Source organism: Lipotes vexillifer, unplaced genomic scaffold, assembly GCF_000442215.2.
Source record: "Lipotes vexillifer unplaced genomic scaffold, Lipotes_vexillifer_v1.1 scaffold680, whole genome shotgun sequence".
NCBI lineage: Eukaryota > Metazoa > Chordata > Mammalia > Artiodactyla > Lipotidae > Lipotes > Lipotes vexillifer.
The window spans coordinates 1,241,454-1,247,453 of NW_006780838.1; positions in this window are offsets into that span (position 1 = coordinate 1,241,454).

A 6,000-nucleotide genomic window follows, 5' to 3' on the forward strand; every position below is an offset into this window, starting at 1 on the left:
GCAGCCTCTCCGCCTCTCTCAGCCCCAGCAGAGACATGGGGTGCTCCAGCTCTCTTCAGGGAAGTGAGGGACCACAGGTGCTTATTAGGAGCCAGGGAACGGAGATAAGATGGAGTGGACCAGAAAGTGCAGGGGAGCGGAAAACAGGGAAGAACACAGCCTTCACAGTTCATCAGACCTGGGTCTGCATTCCAGTTCTACTTACAGGGTCAGTCATTCTCACTAAAGCTTGGATTCCTCATACAAACGATGAAGAATTCTTGCTTCCCAGAGCTGTAGCAGCAGTTAAGTGAGAGAAATACTAAAGCACCTGGGAGAGTCTGTGAACAAAGAGTAGGCTTCTCAACTTGCTCACCTCTTCTTAGTCTCCTATGAGTCTTCAATCTCTGGTCAGAAAATCTTCTACCAAGAGACTCAGGTGAAAAGGCTGAGACCTCAAGTGTGTAACTGCGGGTGTAGACTGCCACTCTGACTGAGAGCAAAATCCAAGCTTCTGTGTACTGGGAGGATGAACAGGGAACCAGTACTTATTGTCCGTTCTCTATGTAAATTGTCTGACTTAGTAACCCTTCAAAGAGGTATGGAGTCCCTGTGTGATCAGTTAAAGTTAAGTGGCAGCTCAGAGAGCTTAAGTGACTTGCCCTAAGGTTGTTCACAGAGCTAAGTCACAGAGGTGGGACTTGAACTCAGGTCCAGAGATAAGAGACAGATTTCATACCAAATCTCAAGATTCATAACAAGTGCTACACTGAGGGTGGAAATGGACTTCTGGGCTTATTTGACCCATCTCTAGGGAAGGAGACTTCAATTATATGACACAGGGAATAGAAAAGCATCTCTTACCCACCTTCACAATGTAGCATTTGAAGGTAATTTTCCAGCCTATGATCAGTGAACAAGATGTAATAAGTGAAATTGCTTACAATTAGTTCTTAACTTATGCTACCAAATCTTTATAGAATTTTGTATTTGGCAGTAGTACAGATAATTAAGTAGATAGCAAAACTACAAAATAAAATGTCTAATGCAAGCACATGTTGCATCAGAATCAACGTAAAATAACCGATAATTAGGTAACGACTCTTGACAATATGTAATTGTATAATAACAGAAGAAAGATTTTTTTTTTTAGGCAGCATCAGATATTTCACTTACAGAATGCAAAACTGATGTACTTTCTGATCTTGCTGGAGAAGGTAACAATTGTTATAAAAATAGCAAGTCGTCTTCCCCAGGTAGAGGAATGGACTGTGTAAATCTGGAGAGAAGGAAAGGCTGCCTGCTATCGGGTGGGCCCATTCAGGGAGTGTGGCTGAGCGTCTGGGAGCAGAGCCGGGAAGTCCCCAGCTGGGGGCGGGCCCTGGCAGCCACGCAGGGAAGCCTGTGCTGCTTCTGCCCAAAATAAGGCTGCCCAGGGAGCGCCCCTGAGCCTGGGGCAGTGGGTGAGAGCGGGCTTGCTCCCGTACGTTTTTAATTCCAGGCGCTCTTGGGTTTTGTTCTCTTTTGCTTTTTTGTTTTTTAAAAAAATGTATTATTTTATTTATATATTTTTGGCTGAGTTGGGTCTTCGTTGCTGCTCGAGGTCTTTCTCTAGTTGTGGAGAGCGGGGGCTACTCTTTGTTGAGGTGTGCAGGCTTCTCCTTGTGGTGGCTTCTCTTGTTGCGGAGCACAGGCTCTAGGCATGTGGGCTTCAGTAGTTGTGGCTCAGAGGCTCTAGAGTGCAGGCTCAGTAGTTGTGGTGCACGGGCTTAGTTGCTCCGCAGCATGTGGGATCTTCCCGGACCAGGGCTCGAACCCGTGTCCTCTGCATCGGTAGGCGGATTCTTAACCACTGTGCCACCAGGGAAGCCCTCCAGAGGCTTTTGATACGATGTCTCTTGCTGGGAAATGGGCATTCGCAGTCTGGTCAGGATCCCTAATTCAGGTCTGTGTGTCCCAGGATTTGCCTTCGCGGGCTAAACGTGGGGCTTATGGGTCAAACGCTGGCCTCTATTTCAGTGAAGTCTAGATGAGCACTAACGAGGACTTTCATTCACAGAGGGAAGTATTTCCTCATCTTCTACAGCAGGGGCCAGGCGAGAAGGGCTGGAGCTCCCACTCATGGAGCACTCCTGCTATGAAGTCGCTGTCTCTCCATTCCCGTGGTGGTTGCCACGCAGAAATGGCTGCCCAGTGTTGTTGCATCTTCCTCTTCTTTCTTGAGGAAATCCAGAAATTCAGATTAAGGAGAAATATGTAAACCCTAACAGCGAATTCAGTATGTTATAGAAACCTGGTAGACCACCAGTTTGTGGCGTCTTGTACCACCAAGTGGTAGAAGTGTCTACGTGTTTGCTGCCTCCACTTTCCTCACTATTTCAGCTACTGAAGTCTGGTTGCTGCCTACCCTCCCATTTTAAGAGTTCTCCTCACCTCTTAAAGGGAGAATCGCAAAGATTCTATCCATGGGCCTCGCTTTTTTCTCTCACTTGTGGCTGACCGTGTCCACTCTGTGACTTCAGTCCTGCTCACTCCTACATTCGTCATGCCCAAGTCTAGGCCTTTCCTCAGCTTCCAACACCCACGTAGCTAGCCACCCAGTGGACACCTTCCCTGGGTCTGTGGCTGTGCAAACTCAGCTTGTCTGCACCTGCTTCTCTCCTGTGTTCTCGGCCACCACGCACCCAGCCGTCCACGTTAGAAATCTCCGCGCCTCCCTCTCCTCGCCACCTTCGAAAGAGCCCCCGAATCCAGCCCAGCCTCTCCAGCCCTGGTGCCAGTGCCTTAGTGCTGTTCCACACCTCTCACCTGGACTGTGAGGGAAGCCTGAACTGTCTCGGGTTGGGGGGGGGGGGTGGTGGTTCAGGGCTAAGCAGCACAAAGAGCAGGTTTAGATGGGTTAGGGGGAGGGGGTGAAGAAACAGAAAGAAAAACTAGGTATGAGGCCCTTCCTGAGGAAGCACAGGAGAACTTTTCCCCTTTAACATAATTTCATTTTACGAAAGTAATGTTTTCATTGTAAGAACTTTAGAAAATAATAAAAGTTTATAATTCCACTGCTCAAATGGAGTTATTTTACATTTTGTTATCTTAGTATTTTTATAGGCATATATATTTTTAAACGGCAAATGTGGAATCACATTCTGTGTTACTATTTTATAAACGTTTTCATTTAGCAATATATTGTGCTAACCTTTTTCTGATTATAAAATTAATCTATGTGTGGGAAAACTTGTGAAAATAAAAATTATCGGTAATTGCACTGCCCAAAGACAACCACTGTTAACATTTTCGTTTATTAACAACCCGCTTTTCTTCACATGCCGTATTGTGAGCATCACTTCATGAAACCAGTTGTTCCTTGTTGGAAATTCAGGTTTCCTGGTTTTCACTTCTGTAAATAATGCTTAGTGAATATGTTTGTACAGAAGTGTTTATGTGTTTTCTTATTGCTTTAGGATAAATTTATGTAAGGTTACTGAAGCAGAAGAGATAATGCTCTTTTAAAGGCTTTCCATATATATTGCCAATTTGTTCACTGAAAAAGTTGTGCTACTTTACATTTCCACAAGTGTCTGTTTTTACCACACATTTGATAGCACTAGAAGGCCAGTTTTAAAAAGTCCTTTATCAACTGATAAAGAATATTTTCACTGTTTTAATTTTATTATGGTATTGCAAGGCCAAACATTTTCATATATGTTACTTCATATATTTATTGTTTTATGAATTTTAAATTATGTTCTATGTTCGCTTTTCTATCCAAGTATTCTTTTTGTTATTGAAATTGCAAGCGCACATCTTGCCAATATTTCCCTCCATTTTGTCATTTACCTTTTCTGCTTGTTTGTGGTGGGTGATAATTATTTTGTTTTTACAGTCAAGGAGCTTTTAGAGGGCTTATATAATCACATCTGCCAAAACTGTTCCTTTATATTTTCTTTGTTTGCCTTTATGGGTAGAAACTTCTTTCACCACCCTTGGAGCAGAAAAATGTTTACCTGTATTTTATTATGGCTCTTTTTGACATTGTTTTTTACATTTAACACTTGCATTTATGTTGGTGTATGGTGTAAGTTATAAGGACTTAACTGTGTTTAGTGAATGGTTCAGACTTATCACAGAGTAAACTCTTCAGAGAGATGACTGGTGAACTCTAGCACTGCTGTGTGAGGTGTCTGTGATGGGAACAGGGACTCAAGTGGGCTGGGGGCTCGGGAACAGGGGTATGTACTATCCCAGCCCCCAGCCTGGAAGTGGGAGGAGAGGCACTGGCTGGAATGTGGCTCCTCGAGAGTCCTAGAGTGTCCCCTAGAGTGTCCCCAGTCCCCAGCACTGCCTAGTATAGACTCTTCCAGTGGGCCCTGGTCCCTTGGTAAGAAATCTGGTTGTGGGCATGGAGCTGAGCCATGGATGGAGGCAGTCCAGCCAGTAAGAGGCCACTGGTCCAGGCCCTACATACTCTTCTGAGAGAGCATCAGTCACTAGCGCAGGTAGCTGATATCTTGAGTTTTAAAGACTTGATCTGCAGGCTTGCTTTTACGTGTGAGCTTGGATTGGCTGGGACCGAGGACCAGAGTCCTTTGTGTGGGGCACTGATTGCATTCCAGCCCCTCTGCCCTGGGAGGGGCCTTCCCTGACTTCGACATCCACCACCCCCACTGATCCAGCTGGCTCTTGACTCTCATTGCAAGACTCTGCCTCCCTCTACTAATAACTTTGCCCAGTCTCACTCCCATGACCTGAATTAACTTACTCTCATAAAGCCACCTCTTGTTTGTCTTCAAAGGAGTAACTGAAGTCCTCATCCTTTCCCTTGTGTCCTTCCCCTTTGATCAGCTTCCTCCTTCCCAAGTCATCCATGGACCCCAAATCTCTAGCTGCACTGCTTGCTTGCTAGCCGCTTTGGTTTCTCAGAAAAGCTCAGAGTGTGTGTCTCCTCCCTTTTTGCTTCTGAACTGCATTTCTTTCCATACTACTCAGTATCCACACCCAGGGCGGTTGCCTGGATAAAAATCTGCCCCTTTCCCCCAGTCACCTTTTCAAGCCAGACATAAGCGCCAGTGAAGAATGGCTGTCCACCCGGGCCTGCTCTTCATTCCTCAGAGTGGCCTGAGGCAGTACAGTGTCCTCTGAGGTCATCTGAGTCCCTGGATCCTAAGTTTGATTCTCTTTCCTTGCCTTCTCACTCACCTGCTAAGCTTGTTTATTGGGCACCACTAAGCAAAGTCAATGATTATTTCTGTCTTCAGCCAGCTCCCTATCATCAGCCATTTCTGTGAGGTTTTCAAGGACCCTGGACCCTCCTCCCCAGGCTGAGCTGTCCCACACACTCCAAAGAGAACCAGGCCACTTCTCATCCCAGCTAACACTAAGCAGCTTTGTGACCTTGGATAAAACACCTCTTGGGAGATGGGTCTAGATGATTGAAACTCTTCCAGTTCTGACATTGTGTGAGCCAATGAAGAGGAAGTAGGTGAACGGGAAGGCTGAACTTGACTGTATCTGTTTCATAGGTTCAGGAGAGGTCCTTTGACAACTCACCAGGAGTAGAGGAAGGTGGGTGAAGACTTCAGTGAAAAGAGTATATCAGTACCCTTCCTTACAGATCTTTATATAGTCCTCTGATCTCTTGTGCTACATCCAGCATGGTGGGAGAGAGCAAAGCTTTACCTTTTCCAGGTATCGCTGTGGAATTGAGTTCAGCTCTGTGATCTTTTACCCCACTCTGGCTTACCAAAGTTCCCCTGGCCTTGGCTATGAAGATAACCCAGTGCCTGGCACACGTTAGGCACACAGTAAATATTTGTGAAAAGAACGTCGTGTACTGTTGTACTGTGTCCCTGGGTGTACTAGTCTTCTGTCTTTCCCTCTTCATCTCTCAGCTTTCTCCCTTTGGTCTTGTTTTCACTATAATAGGTGAAAAGCTCTCCAAGACAACTTGCATAATTTGAGAAGTCGGCCCTACAGGATTAGGACATTTGGGATCTGGTATACTTGTACTATGGCTTCACACTCTTT